The 23,205-nt window shown below is 53.7% G+C and overlaps 1 protein-coding gene across 5 annotated transcripts in view; it reads right to left on the reverse strand.

The window, feature by feature from the left end:
• Window positions 1-8,293, reverse strand: part of POR (cytochrome p450 oxidoreductase) — a 68,785-nt gene extending 60,492 nt beyond the window's left edge. The window contains exon 1 of one of the 5 annotated variants that reach the window (XM_077908162.1): window positions 8,138-8,293. The gene's annotated coding sequence lies outside the window, so the exon portion shown is untranslated. Of the gene's footprint in view, window positions 1-1,368; window positions 1,568-1,752; window positions 1,882-8,137 lie in introns of those variants that run through there. The other 4 variants (XM_077908156.1, XM_077908155.1, XM_077908159.1 and 1 more) reach the window with 4 other exon arrangements.
• Window positions 8,294-23,205: the final 14,912 nt, after the last annotated feature.

The following is a 23,205-nucleotide window of genomic DNA, read 5'->3' on the forward strand; positions in this document are numbered from 1 at the left end:
CTGGACTCATCTAACTCAGATCCTGATTTTCAAGGGGTTAAGGGAGTCACAGGTCCTAAAATTTCAGGTTTATCAGGCAACCAACAAATCCTGTGGCTGCTTACAAACTCGTACCACCCAGAAGTATGCACCTGCCTTACTCATCATGTCAGCACCTGTTTTCAGGTGCTGAAGTACATCCCTGGGGCTCCTTGCATCTCAAACCTATCTGCTCTTTTTCCAAGTGCTAGACACGAAGAATTTTGGAGAGTTAAGGACACCCCCCCCAGGCCCCCCGGAAGTTTTCACCACAACACTACTGGAAGCTAATCTTCCATTCTCTGAAATGTAGCCCTGGTTTTTTGGACAACTGAGACAATGATTAAGTTATCTGCCCAACAAAACAGTTTCTCACCTCAGCTGGTAGTAAAAATCATGAGAAGCTCAAGAACTGCCATTCTCTCAAAAAGGAAATAAGACCACCATTGGGGAACAGAAAAAAAAGAAAGCATTCCCTTCTGGGTTCACTGCTCTACCAACTGGGACTTCTGGGTTACTTTCCTGATCAAGCCAACCCCACAGCCACTCAAAGGGGATTGTTACAGGCAGAACTTGGAAGCAGTTCATCAAGGTCTTGGTCTTCTCCCCAAATGAGAGAGCCTAAGGAATTACAGCACTGCACAGTTAGGGCACTGGACCCCAGAGGGTTAGCTAACTACTCTGCTTACACGCAATACTGAGTCCTCCGTGTCACCCTCCAAGACCCTCCCTCCTTTGGATGCTCAGAACCTCAACCCTGTGTGGGTGGCAAAGTGGGCTGCACCTCTCCCTGAACTCCTTGAGGAGGAAACAAGGGCTCCAAGAAGTTAACTGTCCTACCAAGGGGCCAAGATTCAAATCCAGAACTACCCACTCCAACCTCATCTCCCTTGGTACAAGCACCATTCTCCAGTTCGCCCAGCTCAGAGGGAAAGCTGTATTTCACGGGTCTAAGAAAAGGGGCAGCCGGGTTCTCTGAAGTGGACCCAAACTGTTCGGTACTGTTCCACCAGCTTACACAATGATCTTGAGAAATACAAGCAAAAAGTCGAGGTCAAGTTCCCTGCAGCCCCCTTCGCTTCCCAGAAGACCTCGACCTCTTACCCAATTGCTGCCACGACCTAAAGGTGTCCTGGCTGCCCGGCAGAGCCCCGCAAGTATGTGTCGCAGCGGCCACCAACCACATCACCTGCCACGAGGGGCACTGCCCCCCAGGGATGCCCTTGCCCGCACCCAGAACGATTCTCAGGGGAGACCGGGCTGGCAGCCTCCCCGGAAGCCTCGACTGAGCCCACCTGATGCTGCAGGGTCAGATTCGGGTCCCAGTCGCATTTACTGAGCGTCTCCTACCTGAGTTACCTCAATAACTGGCCTCCTCTACAGGCCCATTGTACAGACGGGGAAACTAAGCCTCATGGAGGACAAGTGGCTGTGCTGAGGGCGGCGGCGCGGAGACTGGAACCCGAGCCCTGAAGGTCCGTCGGGCGCCCTGGGCCGTGGAAACCACGACCCTCAAGCCGCCGCGAGAGGTCAGCTCGAGGGGAAAGGCCGCCCCGGGAAGGACCAGGGTGGAAGTCGCGCTGCCCGTGCGAGCGTCAGTTGAGACACGCAGCGACCGGGCCCGAAAGCCCGCCCTAGCGCCGAGCGGCCGAAAGCCGTCGGGCCCCGGATCCCGGCACCCCGAGCCCCGGCGCCCCACCCTCGAACCCCGCGACCGCAGCCGCGCGCACTCACCGCGGGCGGCCCGGCAGCACTGCGGCCACCTGCACAGGACGCAGGCCCGCACCACCGAGGCGCTACCACCGCCTGCGCCGGCTGCGGGGGTGGGGGCGTGGCCGTCGGGGCACCACCCGCCCAAACGGGCCGCGCGCGCGCGCTCTCGGGGCCAGGCTTCCCCCGGCGAATCCGAGCTCTTGGTACGGCCCGGCTCGACCCCGCCCCCCCGGCGGCCCCGCCCCTTGGGCGGGCCCGGGAGCCTGGCCGGAGCTCTCCCGGCGGCCGGGGTCTCGATGCTGCTGCTCCGCGGGCCGGCGGCTCCGCCCGGTCGGTCACCGCGGGGCCGTGGCCGTGCGCCCCGCCGCCTGGCCTGCTGCTGCTGGCTGCCGCTCGCGCGTGTTCGCGCTTTCTCCGCCTTACCGGGTCGGGGCCGCCGGAGCGCGGAGGGCCGGGACGGGAACGCGGGCTGCTTGGGGAAGGGGCGGGGGGGAGGGGCGGGAAGTGACCGGCAGGGGGCGCGCCCTGGACTGAAGAGGCGGGAGGCGGGGGTGGGGGGCGCCTCGGGCTTGAAAGGTCTGGCTGCCTGGGTGGCGGGGAAGAGCCCCACCTCTGCCTCCTTGGCTTTGGTTCTTGCATTATAGATAGGGTCAGGAGGATTAGGCGGCATAACTCGGCGTTCCTAAAGGATGCAAGTCCCTGCGGTGGTAAGTGCTCTAGAAGTGGGAGTCGTCGCCAGTAGTAGCAGTAGCTGCACAGGCTGTTGCGAATTCTTTCTGAACAGTGGCCATCTCCCTTCTTTCGGAGACCATTCTCCATCTTTCAAAACAGGACCAACCAACAACCAATATTTTGTAAATAGTAACGCCTGGGTAAAGAGAGGATTGTTCCTGTGGCTCCAGTTTTAGACTTCCAGGTCCAGTTTGTCAGGATACCAGTCCCTGCAACAGACGAGATGAATGCCATAGCCCTGAGGGTGGGGCGCACCCTGTCCAGCCCAGGAACCGAATGTGACTCCTATACTTGGCCCTCAAGAGAGCAGTGGGGAATTCCTCCCCCAGATCTCTAGTACTCCTTCCCACCTTCCCAACATCCTGTTGAACATCTTCGCCCCCAGGGTGTCCCAGGAGTCTTCAGTCTTTAACTCTGAATCCTTGTACCCCTCTTCTGTGAGGCCAGAAATGACAACACTGAGTTCTCTCTGCTAATAATAGGTCACCCAGGCAGGAACAGGCATCTTTTGTTTTTCTTTTCCCCATCAAACCAGTAACTGAGTCCTATGGCTTCTATTTCCAGGACCCTCTCTCCCTTCTTACCTGCTGTCTCTGCCCTAGCTCAGGCTTCTCTGGGTTCACCTCTCACCTGGATGATCTCAGCAGCTCCTGATTGTGCATGTCACTTCAGTTTCTTATACACCCACTGCCAGGGAAATGTCTTCATATTCTGTACTCACTGCCCTACCTTCCTGACCCCACACCCATCCTCCCCCAAATACATTCTCACTAAGCCGCTGGAAAAAAAAAAAAGTAGGTTGGATACACGCCTCCCGCTTCACACAAGTACTTCACACAAACAGACATTCCTGATAGATAAAAGATTTAAATGATTTTTAAAAAGAGAGAGAAGAAAGAGGAAAAGTCCTGCAAGAAATCACGGGAGAAGGGCACCTGGGTGGTTCAGTGGTTGAGCATGCCTTCGGCTCAGCTCATGATCCTGGGGTTCTGGGATCGAGCCTCGAATTGGGCTCCCTGCAAGGAGCCTACTTCTCCCTCCGCCTGTGTGTGTCTCTCTCTCTGTGTCTCTCATGAATAAATAAATAAAATCTTAAAAAAAAAAAGTCAAAGGACTAGTTTCCCTCATAATGAGCCCCAGTAATTATTGAGAAAAAAAAAAACTGGATCAACATACATGAACAAAAGATATGAATCATTGGTTCACAGAAAAAAAGAAATACAAACAGCTTTTAACCACATGAAGAGATTTTCAACCCCACACGGGAAAAAAAAAACACAAATCAAAACTCTGGCCAGGATAACTTTTCTTCCCCTATGACAATGACAAACCAAAAGTTTGATGGCACACTATGGTGGAGCTGTGGGAAATAGGCACTATAATTTCTTTTTGTTACAGCTGTACATGAATATCACCCAGCTATAAAAAAGGTAAATGAGGAAGCTCGTTGCTAACACAACAATCTCTGAGATAAATTGATAAAAGAAAAACGAAGGTAATGATAGCAGTTGTAGAAAGCTTGTTTGTGTTTTTAGAAAACATTGTAGCAGGTGGGGGGAAGTGAAGGAAGAGTGTACATACTGTGTTTATATTTGGTTGTAAGTACATTCCCTTTCTGGAGAGAAGAAAAAGTGCTAACACTGGTTGCCTCTAGGGGAAACTAGAAAAATTGGGACCTGTGGTGAAAGAAGTGTCTTTCACACATTCTGCCTTGCTAATGTTTATTCACCCTAAATTTAATACATATATACATTTAAAAAAAAATCCAAACAATCTTGTCTCTGGCCAAAGAGCCAATTATTTTACGGGTTCCCAGTCCCTAAAGACTAGTGACTACACACTTCATTTTTCTTTCTTTTTTTCTTAAGATTTTATTTATTTATTCATGAGAGACACAGAGAGAGAGGCAGAGACACAGGCAGAGGGAGAAGCAGGCTCCATGCAGGGAGCCCGACGTGGGACTCGATCCTGGGTCTCCAGAATCAGGCCCTGCGCTGAAGGCGGCGCTAAACCGCTGAGCCACCTGGGCTGCCCACACCTCATTTTTCTTAAATCAGAATTAGTCACATGTGGGTTATAGACAACAGTTTCCTGTCAATTCCCTTCCATTTCTCATTTATCTTCACTGCCCAGAGAGAATTACCTTTAACCTTGGTTAACACTTTATTCTGGTCCTTATTTCCATGCTGGTAAAGGTCTTTGTGGCTGGCTATTGTCCTATATTTTTAGGTGTTACCTCTTGAGTCCTGCTAATGATGAATGAGGTCATTAAAACCACAGCTTGCCCGCCCCCCACCGTCCACAGATCTCAACATAATTACTTATATATCTACTTTAGTTCCTCCGCTGGTCATCTTTATAATTGAAGTAGCAGCCTTGGACCTTTCTTGATCCAACTATTGCAGGCAGTATTTCTTTACACCGTATGATAACATTATCAGTACCCTTGTCCTTTCTTCCCTTTGCTCTGTGCCCCTACCTCTGCTTCCCACCTGCAGCTGTCTGACTTGACATTTTTAAAAAAATATTTATTCATGAGAGACACACAGAGAGAGGCAGAGACAAGGCAGAGGGAGAAGCAGGCTCCCTGCAGGGAGCCCGATGCGGGACTCAATCCCAGGACCCCGGGATCACTCCCCGAGCCAAAGGCAAATGCTCAACCACTGAGCCACCCAGATACCCCTGACTCTGGAGATTTTCATGATTGAGCTTCATAATAGTTACATTCTACATGTGTTTTTTTTGTTTGTTTGTTTGTTTGAGGCTTCGGTCACATCTGGGGAGTCCAATCAACAAGTAGTGCTGACACCATTGTAACATTGGACAGAGTGCACAGATAAGCCAATCATCCCTGTGACTACAGGGCCCTTGTGCAGGTGTCCTCTTCCCAGAGTCCTTTTTTTTTTGTCCATCCCTGGCATGATTTAAAAGAAACAGATCCTCAATCTCTTCCAGATCTGGTTTATCAAGCTTTTTCCAGACACCCCCTCCAGGGTTCTTAGACAACCCCCTGCTCCTATCCAGACTAGTCACTGTCAAGGATGGAATCTGAATTATTATCTGTTTCAGTCTCATAGCAGGTGCACAATCAAAGTATGTGGAGTGGATGGATCTCATTAGTCTGGAATGCAAGGGCATTCAAAAGCTGGCCCTGGGGACGCCTGGGTGGCTCAGCGATTCAGCGTCTGCCTTTGGCTTAGGGCGTGATCCCAGAGTTCTGGAATTAAGTCCCACATTGGGCTCCCTGCATGGAGCCTGCTTCTCCCTCTGCCTGTGTCTCTGCCTCTCTCTCTGTGTCTCTCATGAATAAATAAATAAAATCTTAAAAAAAAAAAAAAAAAGCTGGCCCTGACTTGTCTTTCTAGCTTGATCTTTATAACTTTCCTCCACAAACTCCATATTCCAGCAAAATTGGAGAAATCCTGGTCCATGCTGTGCATTTTTATGCCTCTGAGGTATCCAGAATGTCTTTTTTTTTTTTTTTTTTTCTTCCATGTTTTTATGTCCAGGTCCTACTGACATGCTCACCTCTGGAAAGCTGCCCTGATCCCTCCAGGAGTGATGGCTTCTTCACCGCTGTCCAGCCCCCCAAGTCCCCAAGTATTTCCTGCTTAAAGTCATGTCTCCAGATTACTGGTCTCCTTTTGCCTTGGAGTCCCTTCAGGTCACATCTGTTTTAGGGACCTCGTCTGTTTCACTGCCTCCCACCCCCCGCCACCTGCAGGCAACAGGAGGCATCTGCTGGATGAGCCACAGAGGATTCAGGAAAGGGACTGGAGTTACAGAGACTAGGTTGGGGCAGATGGGAGCTAGGAACTGGATTGTAGTCATTGTTGGACAAGGACTTAGTGGCCTATTCAGGGCCCTACTTTGTTGGGTTTCAGAGGGAGAGGGTCTATCTCCACTGAACAAAACTGAAGAAGGTTTGTGCAAGTGTAGGTACAGGTGTGGCTGCATTAAGGGTTCATCAGGAATATGTGATCTTCTAAGGGAGTGATGGGGGACCACCAGGGTAGGCCTTTTTCTTCTGTAGGCAATCAATCCCACACCCTCCCCCTATAAGCTTCTCCTGAATGTGAACAACATGAAAACTATTGCACCTGCAACAGACAAAGCATCTGTCCTGGGGAGCAGCTTTTAAACTTGTAGCATCCTGGGGCACCTGGGTAGCTCAATGGTCGAGCATCTGCCTTTGGCTCAGAGCGTGATCCTGGCGTCCTGGCATTGGGCTCCCCACAGGGAGCCTGCTTCTCCCTCTGCCTATGTCTCTGCCTCTCTCTGTGTGTCTCTCATGAATAAATAAATAAAATTAAAAAAATAAAAATAAATATGTAGCATCCCACAAAGCTCATCTTATCTCATATCAGTACCTTTTGATCACTATGATCCCTTGTTCTATAGACCTAAATATTGACTGAGCGCTTGCAATGGGCTGCCACTTACTACAGGACAGAGGGGACTAACTACCATTTATTGAGTACCAAATAGATCCTAAGCACTGAGCTCAACATTCTACATATATATGACTGCAAGGTATCCACTTTTATCCCTACTTGACGGATGAGTAAACAAAGGCTCAGAGAATGAAGGGATTTGTCCTAAGTTCCCCGACAAGATCCTACGAGCCTGGTGCCCATCAGCAAGCTGAGCCTGGTGCCCATCAGCAAGCTTGTCAAGTCGGTTCAAACCCTTCCCACCCCACTCCATCCCAGGGAGTGCCAGGCCTGGCTCCCCCGGGGGTACCGGCTCAGCACCTGAGGTCTGTGTTCAGCCCTCACTTGGAGTGGTACCCTTCCCCACGCTAGTGCGGGCGGGTTCCCTGAGCATGTGCCCAGGGCAGCCCCTTCTGCGGAGGGCTCCAGGCTCAACCTCTCAGGGCCTCTGTCCCAGCAGCCTGACTCTCCTCCACTCCTCTGATGCAGGCTTCCTCCTTTACGGGCACACAGACTCCTGACAAATCTCCAAGGTCATGCTCTGCAAGCTCTTGCCTTGAGCAGGAACTCACTCCAGGCATGCCTGAAGGGGGCTGGCCTGTCCTCTTGTAAGAAGAGGATCCCAGATCAGGCTAGGTGGTCAGAAAACATGGGCTGGCACCCCCACCAGATGCAGAGGGATATGGCTAGAAAACATCACAAGCCTCCTCTGCTCAAAACTGCTAAGTGTCACACCAGCTCTCTGACAGTGCGTCTGAAGTGCCACCACTGGACCTCCAAGCCTGTCGAATTAAGCATTGCCCTGGCCCTTTCCCCTTGGGAGGTTTCCATAAGCCTGCAGGGGAAGCGGTTTTGCCAATTTCCTGATGCCTGTGATGACCTCATACCTACAGAGCCAGGGCAGTCACCAAAGCACAGAAGCATAGAAACTCCATCAAAAGTTCAAGGGTCAGGGGATCCCTGGGTGGCTCAGCGGTTTAGCACCTGCCTTCGGCCCAGGGCCTGATCCTGGAGTCCCAGAATCGAGCCCCACATCCAGCTCCCTGCCTAGAGCCTGCTTCTTCCTCTGCCTGTGTCTTTGCCTCTCTCCTCTCTCTGTGTGTATGTCTCTCATGAATCAATAAATAAAACCTTAGAAAAAAAAAAAAAGGAGTTCAGGGTCAAATTCTGCTTTGACTGCTACTCAGGTACGTGGGTGTCCTCTATATGTCCCTTCCTGGATAAGAAATCAGTTTCCTTACCAGCAAAATTGGGGAGGGGGGTGATCCTGTGGCTGCCACTTCTCCCAGGTGTCTTGAGGCTTGTGATGAGCAGAAGGCAGGGCCCAGATGAGCCTCCTGGTCAGAGGAGAGGAGGGAGGAGCCTGAAGACACACCTCCTTGACCTCTAAGCAGGGCCAAATGTCATGTCTGACCTCACTTAGGAGGACCCTGACCTTCCTAAAGCTCTCCGATGAGCACTCAGTCTTCTCCCCACTTTCACAGGTGAGCAATCTGAGATAGGGAGATGGAGCAGCAACCCCATCTGGCTGGTGCACCCCAAAGTCAATCTTTCCTCCACAGATAGGGTGCTTCTCTGCCCGAATCTCTTCTCCAAAGGGCTCTAGACATCATAATTCCCTTCCAATGTCAGGGACAGCGGGCTCAGCCTACCCACAGCCTTCTAGCTCAGGCCTCCTGTCTGCTCAGGAGCCAGGTCTTTATGGAACAGCGCAGAGGGCCTGGCTGCTGGGCTTAATGTGCCAAGTGTGTGTGGTCCAGCTGGCTGCACGGTGAGCTGGCCAGCTGGGGCCAGCTGGGGCTCTGCTGTGTGTACACAGTGCTGTGGGGGCTGAACAGACTATTCTCAGGGAATAGCTGGAGGCAGCAGGAGTGCTAGAACTCCCTGAAACCTAGAATATACAGGGCAAAGCAGCAGCCCTGGATGCCTCAAAGGCCAGTCAATGGGCTGCCTACATCCCAATCATCACAGGGCTTGTTCACCTGTTCAGTGCCAATTCCCAGGGCACCCTTACCCAGCCACTGGAGCAGAATCTCTGGAGGCAAGGCATAAATTGAAAATTTAAATAACCTTCATTCTTAGCCACACAGGAATACGAGAACCATTGCCTTATTGGGTTAACTCGACCAGAACTGGGGGTGGGGACAGGGTGTCCAAAGTCTGGCTCAGATGCATCCAAACATGAAAGCAGATAAAGAAGGCTGGTGGCGGTGCAGGGGGCAGGGGAGGGGCTGCTAGGGAGAGCGAAGCCCAGATGATGACCAGCCTGGATCCCCAAGGTGTTAAAAACATTTCCCCAGACCTTTCTCACAGTCTCCCTGCCCTTCCTCCACCCCGGGGGTCCCCCTTTAGCCACATCCAAAGTTCAACAGTTTCAAAAAGGCAGCTCTGAAATGAAGGAACAAAAGTGGTCTTTGGCAACAGCAAATTGGGTTCCCAATCTGGACACTGCCAAGGCCCCCACAAGCTGTGTGGCCTTGGACAGCTCCCCAGGGGGCCCTTGTATCCAGGCCCTTTGGGGTCTTGGGTGAGGCTTTCACAGGTTCCTTGTGTGAAGGCTAACTGCCCTGTGGTTCTCAGAGGCCAAGATTTCTTCCTCTTTCTGATTCCCTCTCCTCCCCCCTCAACACGGCCACCCTTCCCTTTGTTCCTCTCTCTGTTATGCAACCTAAGTTTAAATCCTTTGTGGGTTCACCTACAGCTGGACCTGGAGAGCTGGCACAGGCTGCAGAGCAAATAGAAGGGTGACCCAGAAAGGGGAGGCTTTGGAAGCCACATTGTACACACTCTTGTCCACGAGTTGCTAGGCCAAGGATCTTTGCCCTCTTTCCCCAATATTGCAAAAAGCCCCATGATTATGTTCCCCAAACCACCTAGCTGCAGCCAGCTGTTGTCATGGCAACCAGAACCCACTGACAACCATTTCTAAAGGGCCTCTGAGGAGGAGCCTACTTGGCTTCCATTCACCCGCAGTTCAACCCCATGTACTGAGAGCATCTACTGTGTGCCCACCCAGAGCAGCCACCTAGTAGAAATGGAAATTGGTTAGAGCTGATCCCTGGCCCTGAAGGACTGGTGATTGATGCCCTGGCCAATTCACCATCCAGAACCTACTGGTATAGTTCAGTGATTCTCAAAGTGCATTCCCCAACCCAGGAGCATCGACATGCCTGGGAATTTGTAAAAATGCCAAATTTCAGACCCCTTCCCAAGTCCACTGAATCAGAAACTCTGGGAGAGAGGGGACCCTGAAATTTGTGTGTCAACGAAAGCTCTCCCAAGTGATGCTGCGGTAGGCTGAGGTTGGAGAACCACAGATCTCATTAAAACCTCACACGATCCCCAAAACATGTGTACTAATGTTCCCATAATACAGATGAGGAAGTAGGCTCTGACCTGGTCTGGTGGGTAGATGAGCTGACAGTTTATGAAAGGTGGGATTTTCAGGTCCCACCTGATATCACAGTTTACCTCTGCAGCATCTGTGTTAATTTAACAAGCAGATCTCTTCCTTCCTGGATCCCACCTGGAGAAGCCCAGCCTCACAGAGATATCTTACACTGCATCCAGCAGGAGCAGGGGCTGAGTGGGGCCTGAGCATCGTGGTAAGGGCACAAGCTCTCAGAAAGCAAGAGCCTCACAACGGGGCAGAGAATGCCTGGGAGGAAGGTTGGGGAGAGAAGCCCTGGTGACAACCACTTGCCCCAAATGTGGCAATGCTGAGGTGACATAATGTCCTCTAGACAGGGCCATCCCGACTTCCATGCCTCTTCCTGCCCAAACCCTATCCAGAGACCTTTGTTCCTGTACTCACACACCTAAATGCTACATTGGTCCCCTTCCACGCACCCCCCAGAAAAGGACTCTCAGGGTCCCATCTTACACATCTGCCCAAACACCACGCTGCCCCAAATATGGAATCGCTCCTTCAGCAAAAGAAGCTGAAGCTTCTTTTTGCATACATCCTGTGATGGGGCGCTCACTGCCTTTTCAGGCAACCCATCCATCTGTGAAATCTCTGATTGGCTTAAGTTCCCTTTGAATGAGCTGACATGTATCTATCCCTATGTCGTTTCTACCTTTTATAAGACGAGGTAATCTAACCCTGTTCAACAAAGATTACAAGCTTATTTTCAAAGTCTGATGTGAAGTAAGAATATCTATGCTAATCAGTTCCCATGAACTTGCCACACACTTTTGCAGGTAAACAAAGCAGGTGAAACATACCAACCCATTACCTCGAGAAGAGTAGGAACAAGACCTGGGTGGGTGGTAGGGAGGGCGAAAGGAAGGACAAAGAGGAGATAGAAGGAAAGACAGCTGACTTGGCGTCACCAGCCTACCGTCTACTCCCTGAAAGACCCTGGCAGGACTAGAGCAGGTTTTACAGGGGCTGATACATATTTGGGGCCCCCATCAAGAGAAGGGATGCAATATTACAAATACGATGATCCGGAACTGGTGTTTTGAGAAATGAAGTCAGAGATGGATGGTTTATAATGACAGGAAAGCTAAAACTCACTCATGGTGATTTTAGCGATAATTTTCAGGTGTATTCTTTTTTTTTTTTTTTAACCGCAAACAGGGATCTTGGAGCTTCATCAAAATCTGCCTCTGACATTGGGTAGGTTGTCCCCATTTCCCAGCCTCAGCTTCTCATCTGTAAAATAGAGGTGAGCTCACCCACTTTCCAAAGTTGGTTTGAGAATCGGCAAGATAAATGAAGTGGAGAATGTCTGCTGGGATATTATTATATGTAGTGATTTCTAGAAATGACTGTCAGGAGTCTGGGTGTGGGGGAGGCCCGTTGATTGCTCCTAAGGCAAGGGAAGGGCGGAAGGGCACCCCAAGTCAGCACTTTGCATGTGGGAGGCCTGGGCAAAAGCTCCCTGTGAGAACCCATGAGTTCGGAAGGCCAGCTCTCTAGTAAAAGACAGTGACGGACCCCTTGTCACCAATCTCTATATTGGTTTTCAGGATTATTTTTCACAAAATTCTTTTCCAAGCGGTCCTCAGTGCAATTCTGAGGAAGGAGATTTGCCCGCATTTGGGCTCAGAAAGACTCCTCCCCACACACACACCACCAGAGGCAGCACCCTGGGACTTGTGAGAAACCCTTTGCCTTGGAGGGCTCATGTCCCACAAGGAAGGAAACCCGATCAGGCCCCTCATGGAGATCTGCTGGGCCCATAACAGGATTACTTTAATGATTTTGGCTATGTCGGCTGTTCCAAGTCTGCCAAGAGAAAAAGATGACGCTGTTGCTCAGGAAAGAGAAAACATTTGTGACCTTGTTGTCCAGAACAAGTTTTGCAGGAAGGATTTGTGTTTAGCAGGAGAAGGAAGGAGCCTTAGAAACTCCCTCCCAGCTCCTGGCCCGAGCCAGAGGCCTTGGGGTGCTCAGTTCCAGATGGTTGCTGATTCTATTGCCGTGGAGGGTCCAGCCTCCCAGGCTGCAGGCAGCACCCCATATATGGCTGCCTCTCCCCCACCTCTTCCCAGCTCATCCAGAGCAGTGGCTTCCAAACCTTAGGGGGCAGAAGAATCCCCATGCACCCTTCCAGGATTCCCATTCAGGGGGGCCAGGGGCCAGGAATCTGCACACATTTTCACCCCCTGGCTGGTCCCAGAAGCACAGGGTGAGATAAATGAAGGGTCAGGAATTCCCCCCGACTCCCTGCAGCAGGGCCAGCATCCCCCTGGTCCCTCCAGGCCCCCTGGAAGCGTGTAGTGAGCACTGCCCTTGACAGGCCAACCCTGTGCTTCCCCAGCTGTGCAGCCTTGGCCCCACTTCCTCTAAGCCAAAAATGGCTGCACGGCCAGCCTTCGGAAGCAGAGAAGATGACCATGAAGTGCTGTGCACTGCAGGCCCTCGGAAAATCCCCAGAGTTCCCGCTCTTTGGCCTGGAGGAGGTCAGGGCTAGAAATTGGAAATGGCTGAAGGACCAGAGAAGAGCAGGGGCAGGCAAGGCGGAGGAGGTTGGAAGAGGGAGAGCTCATCACCCAGTCCTTCTGCTAACTTAAAGCAGGGGTGGTCAGCCCAGAAGAAACTTCCAGATCATCATATGCATCCTCCTCATTTTAGAGAAGTGAAAACTCAGCCCAGAGAGAGTGAAGCTCCTGCCCAAGATCACACAGTGAATCAGTTGGCAGGGCTGTGTCTAGAGCCCTTGGTTCAGTATCCCTGACCAGGACTTGCCCCACTGCAGCACCAGGCTGGGCGCAGGTCGGAGACAGACTCCACACCAGCTGGTTCCCTTCCCCTTCCCCCACCCAACTCTGGCTGGGACAGATGAGAGCATAGCAGAGCCCTGCCAGCTACCCTGCCTCCTCATAGAGGCTTCTCTACAGCCATTCTGCCCCCCACCCCAACCCCAGCTGCCTCAGGTACCGTTCCAGTTGTCCTGCCCAGAACAGACAGCCAGCTCTCTGCCTTCCTTGCCCTGAGCCAGTCTTCCTTAGAGGGGCAAGAACTGCCACGCCCTAGTGCTCAGCCTCCAGTCCCCTAACCCCTGCATCCTGTCCTGTCCCCATGCTGAGGAGGCACCCACCTGGGCAGCTGGGGGTGGGGCGCCCTAGGCAGGGCCAATCAGCAGGGGCAGGTCCTGCACTGGGCACCGTTCTGCCTTCCTGGGACTCAAGCCCCATAGTGGCCTTCCATAAGGCAGAGGGGGGTGGTAAGAGGGATTAGTCCAGGATATCTGTATCTGAGAAATGTCACCACCCTGAGTGTCCCTGCCATGCAATGAAAACAGTAAGCTGAGGCTGGATCTGGTTCTAGAACAGCCTCTGCCCTGGCCAAGACCTTCACCCCTCACAAAACAGTACAGAAGCCCTATTCAGCTGAGCCCAGGTTTCTTGTGTGCCTGTGACCAGGGCCCAGGAGAATGAGGCCTATTTGGGGCATAGGACGTACCCCGCTCTCTGCAGTTCATGTTTGGGAACCTCAGACCCCTGCCTCAGGAGCCAGATATGATAATTCCCACCTCCTCTGTGACCTTGAACAAGTTATGCCACCCCCAAGCCTCAGTGCCTTTATCTCTAAGATAGAAATAATTACAATACTCACCTCATAGGATGGACACAGGACCTAGCATATAGGTACTCAATCGCTGTTCGAACGAATGAATGAATGAATGAATGATCAAACAGAAGGATAATTAGGACAGCGAGGTGTCTCTAACCAGTCCAAATATACCTTAGCAAACTTATTTCCTTTTTTTAAAAAATTAATTAATTTATTCATGAGAGACCAGAGAGAGGCAGAACCACAGGCAGAGGGAGAAGCAGGCTCCATGCAGGGAGCCCGATGTGGGACTCCATCTGGGACCCCAGGATCATGCCCTGAACCAAAGGCAGACGCTCAACTGCTGAGCCACCCAGAAGTCCCAGCAAACTTATTTCCTCAACACATCACCTTGCCTGGTCCAGATATGCCTAAGATCTCTCCCCATTGCCTACTGGCTCAGGCTGGAGAGATGGAAGAGGCCAGTCATGGGGCCGAGTGTCTTACCTGGGAGTCTATGTGTGCTGGAAAGCCAACAAAGGTTGTATGCAACACGTACATTCTGGATTAGAAGAGCTTGGGTGTTCAGGAGGGAAGCGACAAGGATCTTCCCTGGGTAGGACCAGCTGGGAGGAATTGGGAATCTGGTGAAGGAAGGCATCATAGAGACCCAGTGACAGGCCTTAGTGCCAGAAGAAGGAAGCGAAGGTTCTGGCATCTGAGTGAGGAGAGGTGACTGTCTAAGTCCTGGAGCAGGGGACTGTGGCCACCAGTCTCCAGGATGGCCCCCAATGATCCCGCCTCCTGATAGCCCACGTTGTATCAGGACTGGCCACTGTGACCGCTAGCATACACAGAAAGGATGATAAGCGATCCAAAGCTGGGTCATAAAAGGCTCCTGCCTTACTCTCTTTGTGATGACCAGCTCTGGGGAAAAGCCAGCCACCACATTGTGGGAACACTGGAATAGCCTCCTGAGAGGCCCCCATGGCATAGGTCTGGGACCCTCTGCCAATAGCATGCAAGGCACTGGGCTTTCCCAGCCATGGTTGTGTGAGCCAGCAATCAGGGAAGCAGCCTGTCTGGCCCCACTCATCTTCAGATGCTGGCAGCCCCGGGTGTAACCTCAAGACAGGATGCAAGCAGAGCCATTTGGCTAAGGTGCTCCCAATTTCCTGCCCACAACAACTGTGAGATGATATATATTTGGTGTTTGAAGCTACTGGATCTTGGACCACAGGTTACACAGCAACAGACAGCTAGTACAGGACCCAGACCACCATGGTCGTGCTCTCCTGCTGTCCTTCCTAGAGTGACGAAGATTATTGTTACCACTATGTGGGGGTGCCCCCCTAGCCACACGGCCCACATCTTTATCCACTTCACTTTACAGGTAGAAAGAGCTAGAAAGCGAGCCCAGTTGGTGGCTTAAGGAAACCACAGTACCCTTGCGGTGGCCTCATGCTCCACATTCTCTTTTCTGGAGCCTTCCACGCTGTGCCAGGTAGGGGGCAGTAACAAAAGAGCCTTCAAGGGACTTTCAGTTTGGCTAGGGAGATAGATAGATAGATGGCAGCCTGCTGAGCAGGACAGGAGGTGCTGGGGGCTGGCTCTGTGAAAAGACTTTATATGTAGGAAGTCAGCAGGTGGTAGGCCGGTGCTATAAGGAGTAAAGCAGGGGAGGGGGTGACAAATCTCCGGGTGCTCTTTTAGATGAGGGGCATCTCCAATGAGGGCACAATTAAGCTGAGACCTGAAGAAAGAGACCAAAATGAGCCATGCAGACATGTGGGGGAGGAGCCTCCAGGAAGCAGGAGCAGCAGGTGCAAAGGCCCTGAGTGCTCAGCAAAAAGGAGCTGCTTCTACAGCCAGGGGCTCACTGCCTCCCCTAACGTATGAGCACTGATGGGAAGGAATATCAGCTGAGACACACAGAAAAAAACCCTACACTTCACCTCAGCCCAACCTATCCCAGCTGTATGACCTTGGGCAGGGCTCTTCTTCCATCTGCACCCCTGTAAATGGCTCAGCTGCAGGGGCCGGGTGGTGCTACAGATTGGCCAGCTATCCTGAGATGTCTGGCTTCTGGCACTCTGCAGACGGTCAGTACGCCTCGATTGAATGTTCTAGACCAACCTGGAAAACAGAGAAGCTAGGATACCTGCTGGGGAGGCACAAGGTCCCATTAGTAGCCACAGGGTTTGGGGTGCTCCCCAAGCCCCACTGGGGCAGCTACTTTGTGTCTTTCTCTCTCCCAGGCCAGGGGCCTGGAGCCCTGGGCAGCTATTCTCTAGAGAAGGAACTACTGGCCATCCATCCTGCACCCCTGGTCGACCACCATGGGTAGGAGTGAGAAATGGGAGAACCAAGTGACCCTAAGAATTAAATGGTCGCTTTGCATCTGGTGGGGAGGAGGCTGGGGGAGGGGAGGGGCTCCTGAGGGTGCAGAGGGAAGGTGAGCAGCCTTTAAGGGAGGGGGAGAGGGGGTGCCATTGAGGGCTCTGTGAAAAGACTTTGTATATAGGAAATCAGCAGGTGGTAGGCAGGTGCTATAAGGAGTAAAGCAGGAGAGAGGGTGACAAATCTCAGAGATTCATGAAGAAGTGACAAAGATGAAGGCAGTCAGTACCTGGACTTGGGAGGAATCCAGCACCCCCTCCACCCCACTCCACTCACATGCACACACAGACTTGTGTTGGCTGAGCCACATCAGGCTGAGACATTCTGGCCCTGGGCTCAGCGAGTCGTCGTGTCCCACTTCCCCCACCCCCCCGGCAGTGGAGCAGCCTGGCCAGTGGGAAGAGCAGGGCAGGACCCTGAGCTGAAGACCCAGGTGTTCATCAAGACTCTGCCTTTACTGGCCAAGTCACTTCCTTCCCAGAGCCTCAGTATGCTCATCCCTGAAATGGTAGTAAGAATCCAGATGTCCCAGGGTTGGGTGACCGGCTCAGGGGTGCTGAGAGCCTACAGGGGAGAATGAAGCCTGATCTCAGGGACTTAGCTCAGGACTTCGCCCCTCAGGACTGGTGAAGAGTGCTGAAGGGTGTCAAGGCCAGGCTCCCAGTGGCTGGAGAGGCCTGGAACTGTTACCTAACACTGCCTGGAGCCTCCCAGGGTGAGATGGCAACCTGAGCTCCAACCACCCTCCCTACCCCCCCTGTAGCCTGCTGCAACCCAACTCCTGGCTAGACTCTGGTTCTTAGGAAAACTGACCCTCTCCCAGGTGCAGAACCGACCAGGAGAGCCTGGCACCCTTGGGGAGGGGGTGCCCAGAGACTGCTGGGAGGCCCAGGCTTCTTCCATTAGGGCTAGGACTGCAGCATGAGGGCTTGAGACTAGACTCTAGGTAGGCAGTTACATCCTGAACATCTCAGAGGGCTTGCTGACACCAAGAGGGACTGAGTGATATTGGCTCTAGAGGCTTGGACAGAAGTGTGGGGTCAGACTGTTCTCATCCAGGAGAGGCAGTCTCTGGGGGGAACAGGGAGCCAGTGTGTGGGGACTTTGCTTCCATGCTCCATTGCAGCTGTGGGACAGGCTTCTTTCCTCTCGGGACCAGGTGGGATCAGAGGGCTTTTCCTGCACAGCCATTCAGTACCTCTAGGCTGAGCCAGCCTGTACCAGGGCCTTTCCCACCAGAGAAATTTCCAGGGGGCCAGTCACTGTGCTGTGTCACCTACACCTACAGCCTCGGCCTGCTCCTGCATTGAACATGCACTCAAGGATGCATCCACCCTGGACCTCCCCAAACTGCCACACTCGCACGTACACCCTTCCCCTGCCCATTCTGTGGTGACCCCAGGACAGGAAGGCTGATGGGTGCTGGTATGGGAGCCATCGCTCTCCCCCACCCAGGCCCCAGGAGAGGCTCCCTCCTTGTATCCCAGGTGGGGAGAAGGGAAACCAGATCGGTGGAATTTGACACTTGCAGTTCAGGCCAGCTACCTTCCCTCACAGGACAGGGAGGGATCTGGGCTCCGTGCACTCCCAGCACCCCTGGTGACACATGGCCACAGCCACAGCCGGTGACAGAGAGCTGTGCTTCCACGGGCAGTGCCCTCGAGATCTCATTAGGAGGGCAGGGAGGGGAAGAGTCGGGGGCAGGTGGGACCTTGGCTCTACCCTTCCACCCACGGTGGTCCACCTCTAAGGCCAGGTAACCTCTCTGTGCATCCAGAGCCCTGAGTTAATGATGGGCCACACCTGGGAGTGGAGACCAGCCAAGCACAAACAGGAGGCTCACGGGTTTTAGATTTCTTCTCCACCAACCGCAGGAGCGTCCTTGGTTGGCCCAACACACAGGAGAGCCAGAGAGAGCCGTTCACCCTTTCGGCAGACGTTTCAGGCCTGTGGCTGGACCTGGTCTGTCTGTCCCTAAATGCCCTCTCCCCTCTCGGGCTCCCAGAATCCTCCATGGGTGCACATGGCGGCCCCAGGGGCAAGGCCCTGTTTCAGTCGACTCTATCACTGGGTGAGTGGGTGCGTCTCCCCTTGGACTCCTGCGCTGTGAAACAAGCCAGGAAAGGCTCCCAGTGGTCTCTACTGCCTGCAGGATTAAGTCCAGACCCCTTAAGCTGAGCCTCAGAGCCCTTCCCACCTGGTCCCAGTGGTTTCTCCACGACCACGCTCCCCCGTGGACCCTTTCTCACCCCACTTTCTGGTCTAGGCAGGCTGAACACACCCATCTGGACACACACTCGTCTCTCCTCCTGGAACACCCTTCTCCTCATTCCATTCTGGAGAGGCCTGCTCAGCCCTCCGGGTCAGGCGTGGGCATCACGGCCTCTGGGATGCCCCCCCCCCCGGGGCCTGCGGGGCTGGCCGCCTGCCTTCTTGTGCTCCGCGGGAGGGGGCAGATGTCACTCCCCGAGCGTCCCGGGGCTGCTGTGGCTTCTGCCTCTCTTACCAGAACACACTGGGACCAAGCCTTGCTGCTTTGTGTCCCCAGCCCATGGGATGAGGCCCAAGAGGTAGCAGGTACTCAGGCACTATTTGAGGAAGGAATGAATACATGAAGGGGTGAAAGGGTGAGGGTGGCCATTGCCGGGGCTCAGGCTCCCAGGATCTATGGTCCTTGACTAGGCAGGCTCAGAGCCCAGAGCCGGCAGCGGGAACATGGCCTCCCAAGCCATGTACAGATCACCTGCTGCGTGCATCACCCCCAACCACTCTGTTCTGTTCTGAGAACACGCCCAGCCCTCTGCTCTTGTTCCTCTCTCTACCTGGAACATTCTTCACCCTGGTCCTCTCATGGCTGCTCTTCAGATTCCTTCAAGTCTCAGCAGGGATGTGAATGGCCCAATTTGTCACAGCTGATAAAGCCTTTCCAGCCCCCCTCAGGGGCCACATTTGTTGAATGCACAGCATATCAGGGCCCGGCCTCTTATGCTGACAGCCTCCCTACAGGTCGGGGCTCCTATTTCTACTCTGCAGGTGGTAGAACGGAAGGTTAGCAAGGAGCAGTACCTTGCCCACAGGTCAAATTCTAGAAGGAAGCATTTTTCTACCCCCTCCCTCTCTTTTGCATCTATAATCTCCCTCTGTGGGGCAGGTGCAATCCCCTGTTTCCAGGTGAGGCTCTGAGGCTCAGAGAAGCCGGGTGACTTGCCCTTGTAACCAGTAAGAGAAGCCTGAGGCTCAGAGGCCCCATGCTGCTGTTGGCTCAGAGCGCCTCCCTTGGGCCTCAATGGCACCTATCCCTGGGGTGAGGGAGCTGGAGTCCCTTGTTTATACTCACTAGGATCTGGGGCCTACCACCATCTCTTCCCAGTGCCTCAGGCCACCTCTACCTGCACACCCCTGGGGAACCGCACTGCCAAACTGCCCTAAATGGTGCAAACCCCTCTCTGCGCCCCTGCCTGTGCATCATCACCCTCTTCCAGCCCTCCTCCGTCCAGAGGACACCAGCCACCCAAAGTCAAAATTCCACTTCTCCTTCTCCTTGCCCTCCCAATCAGATAAGCGCAGCATGCTGAGGAGCCAAGCAGGGAGGTGGTGAGGGGTGGCGTGCAGTGGGGGCCTGGAGTGTCGGTAGAGATTGCCACTGGGTTCTCCTCGCAGCCTTTGGTGGGGGAGGCTCCCGGAGGTTCTGAGTAGGATGGTGATGTGCTGAGGGCAGGCATCTGGGGAGCCGAGCCTGCCTGTATTGTCTCCAGGGGCTGCTGTGACAAATCACAACTGGGTGTCTTCCAACAACATTTTTTCTCTTACCATTCTGAAGGCCAGAAGTCCCAAATGGAGGCATTTGACGGGGCTGTACTTCCTCTGAAGGTTCTAGAAGGGAATCCTTCCCTTACCTTTTCTCAGCTTCTGGTGACCCCCAGCAATCCTTGCTGTTCCTTGGCTTGTAGACTCATCCCCCAGTCTCTGCCTGTCATCACATGGCTGCCCTCTCCCTGGGTCTCTGTGTCCCTGGGTCTCTACATGGCCCTCTTACAAGGATGCCAGTTGTTGGATTTAGGATCCACCCTACTCTGGTATGACCTCGTCTTAACTGGATGACATCTGCAAGGACCTTATTTCCAAATAAGATCATGTTCAGGGCCACCTGGGTGGCTCAGGGTGTGATCCCAAAGTCCCGGGATCAAGTCCTGCATCAGGTGCCCTGCAGGGAGCCTGCTTCTCCCTCTGCCTGTGTCTCTGCCTCTCTGTTTCTCATGAATAAATACAATCTTTAAAAATAATAATAAAATAAAATCTTTTAAAAAAGATCACATTCACAGGAACCGGGGTTAGGACTTCAACGTATCATTTTGGGGAACATGGTTCAATCCACAACACTGACTGAGGAGTGCTAGGTGTTGGGGATGATGGCAGCTGGGCCCAGAGGCTACACAGATAGGTGGGGGCTGAGAGGGTGGCCCCTGGGGAGGGGACCCTGGCCCTGGCAGCTGTGGGTAGGTTGCTGAGGCTCCAAGGGCAGGTGCTGTGGTGGGGCTGTCGCTGGCGCCCCTCCTCACCCTGATGTGCTTCTTCCTGGGTGTGGCCTGGGCTCTGTCGAGGGTATAGGGGATGTGGCCCTGCCTGGGGCAAAGGACAGGGCTAGGGTCTGGGAGAGAGAACATTTTCCCTGTGCCCTATGGCCTCTGCTGAAATCTCTCCCCGGGAACTGGAGTGGAGGCCGGACTGGTCCTCTGCAAGGGGAGGGAGGCAGGGCCCTCTCTGCTCGCTGCTCCCCAGGGAGATCCCAGGCTGCAGTTTGGACCAGGTACATCCAGGTGTGTCCTGGCTCCAGGGCCTGGCCCAGCCTGATGGGAGCAGGGGTCCCTCCCTGGAGTTCCCAACCATCCTGGAAGGGTTTGGAGTGCTCCCACACACCAATGCCACCCCCCTCCACACAAAAGCCTGATGGAAGAGGGCTCAGGATGCCCCATGAGCACCAGGGCACCGGTCTCTGTGCTTGGGCTCCTGGAGTCAACCCACTCAATCAGGCTCAGCTGGGCCACATGAGAGTCCCTGCCTGTCCTCCCAACTGTCCACCAGCCCACTCCTCCACCCAGACACCAGAACGGTGGAGCAAAGACAAGAGTCAGGGGACCTGGGCTCTATGCTGGTCCCGTCACAGATTCATTGTGTGTCCTTAGCCAAATAAGCTCCCCTCTCTGGGCCTCACACTTCCGAGTGCCGTGTGAGCACTGGACTCATGGTCTTTTCCAGCGCACCCTCAATGATGGACTGTGAGCCACATTCACAGGAATGGGCCTCTGAGGGTAGAACTCCAGGCAGTGTGCAATGGGAAGGGAGGTTTGGGCCCAGAGGACTTTCCTATTGCCCTGCTCATCACAAGCTGCAAAAGGCCATGCCTGTTTCTGAAGATTCTGCTCATTTTCAGATGCTTCCTCCCAGCTGTCTGGTCAATTCACACAGTGCCATTAGCATGGTGCATGGGGGAAAGGCGGGAGGGTGGTGGGAGAGAAGATTGGGCAGGTAGCCTAGGATCAGATTAGGGAGGGTACAGGGGGAAGGGGGGTGGCTAGCTGGTCCCCACCTGGGAAGCAACATTATATGTGCCTGTATATACAGTGTGTGCTTGGGCACAGACCAGCTTGTGCACATACGGGTATCAATACATATAGATATGTGTGCATTTTGCAAACCTACCTGTTTCAAGTTGAATCAGTGTGGGTGAGAGCCCAGATATGTGAGATCAAAATGTGTCTGTGCTTACACATGCCTGTGTAGGGTGTGTGTCTGTGCGGGTAGGGCTTTGTGATTCCAGCTGCCCTGTGCATTGGGAAACTCTGTCCTGGTGCCACCTCTAGTGGCAGCTCACCTGGCCACTGACCCTTGGCAGGACTGTAGCTAGGCCTCCAGGAGAAGGAGTGCCAGTAACTCCTTGGCTCAAGGGCAGGGCTCAGCAGGCAAGCCTTTGGAGATCTTTTCTGGCACGGTGGTCCCTGAGGAGCCAAGCTCCAGGTCCAGGTTGGGGCACTGCTCCTGCTGCTGGCAGTTGTCCAGGTGTGGACTAATGTATCAGACTCAGATTGCATCCTGGGGGGAGGCCAGGGGAGGTGCCCCTGTGGGTCTCAGCAGCCTAAGGTCCAGCTTCTGACTCAGAGCCCAGCTCCCTGATCTCCCCTGCCCCCACATTCCAGCTCAGGGGAACCTCATCCTACAGGATCGTCCTGCTTCCAGCCCTACTCCAGGCACCCTGCCCCGCCACCCCACTCCCTGAGAGTGAGGAGGCCCCCCTCAGGCAGGTCAGGAGAACCGGGCTACAGGTGGGAAACCAGAAGCTTGCCCTCCATTCTCAGCTCTTTCTGCCTGTCCAGCCCCACTGCTGGGGCCTCAGGCCAGCTCTCAGCACATCCAACTCGGGCTCCTGCAACCATCTCTCTCTCTCTGCCCTCCCAGCATCTATACTCACATGTTTCCCCACCTGGTTACTGCACCCTCACCTTCTGGTCTTTGCTGAGGCTGTCACCCTCTGTCCACCTGATTCTCGCCCTTGCCTGGTTACCCTCTTCTTCCAGGAGGGTCTTCTCTGACTCCTCTAGATGGGCTCCCATCTCTCACGCCATCTCTGTAAAGCATGTGTCCCTTAACCAAGTCTGAGTGAGTGCATCAGAGGCTGAACTTGTTCTTTTCCACCCTTGGGGTCCCCAGAGCCTAGCATAGGCCAGGAACTCAATGGTTGCTCTCAGGTTCAGGAACAGTAAAAGAACGAAGGAACAGGTGTGGGAGGGAAGGAAGCCTCACAGGGTGGGGTAAGTACGCCTCGCACAATCTCCTGTGTTATCTGCAGACCTGATTCCCTCACAGGACAGGAGCCAGCCTTTCCCTCCCAGATCCCCAGCCTCCAGA

This window comes from Canis aureus, chromosome 8, assembly GCF_053574225.1.
Source record: "Canis aureus isolate CA01 chromosome 8, VMU_Caureus_v.1.0, whole genome shotgun sequence".
NCBI lineage: Eukaryota > Metazoa > Chordata > Mammalia > Carnivora > Canidae > Canis > Canis aureus.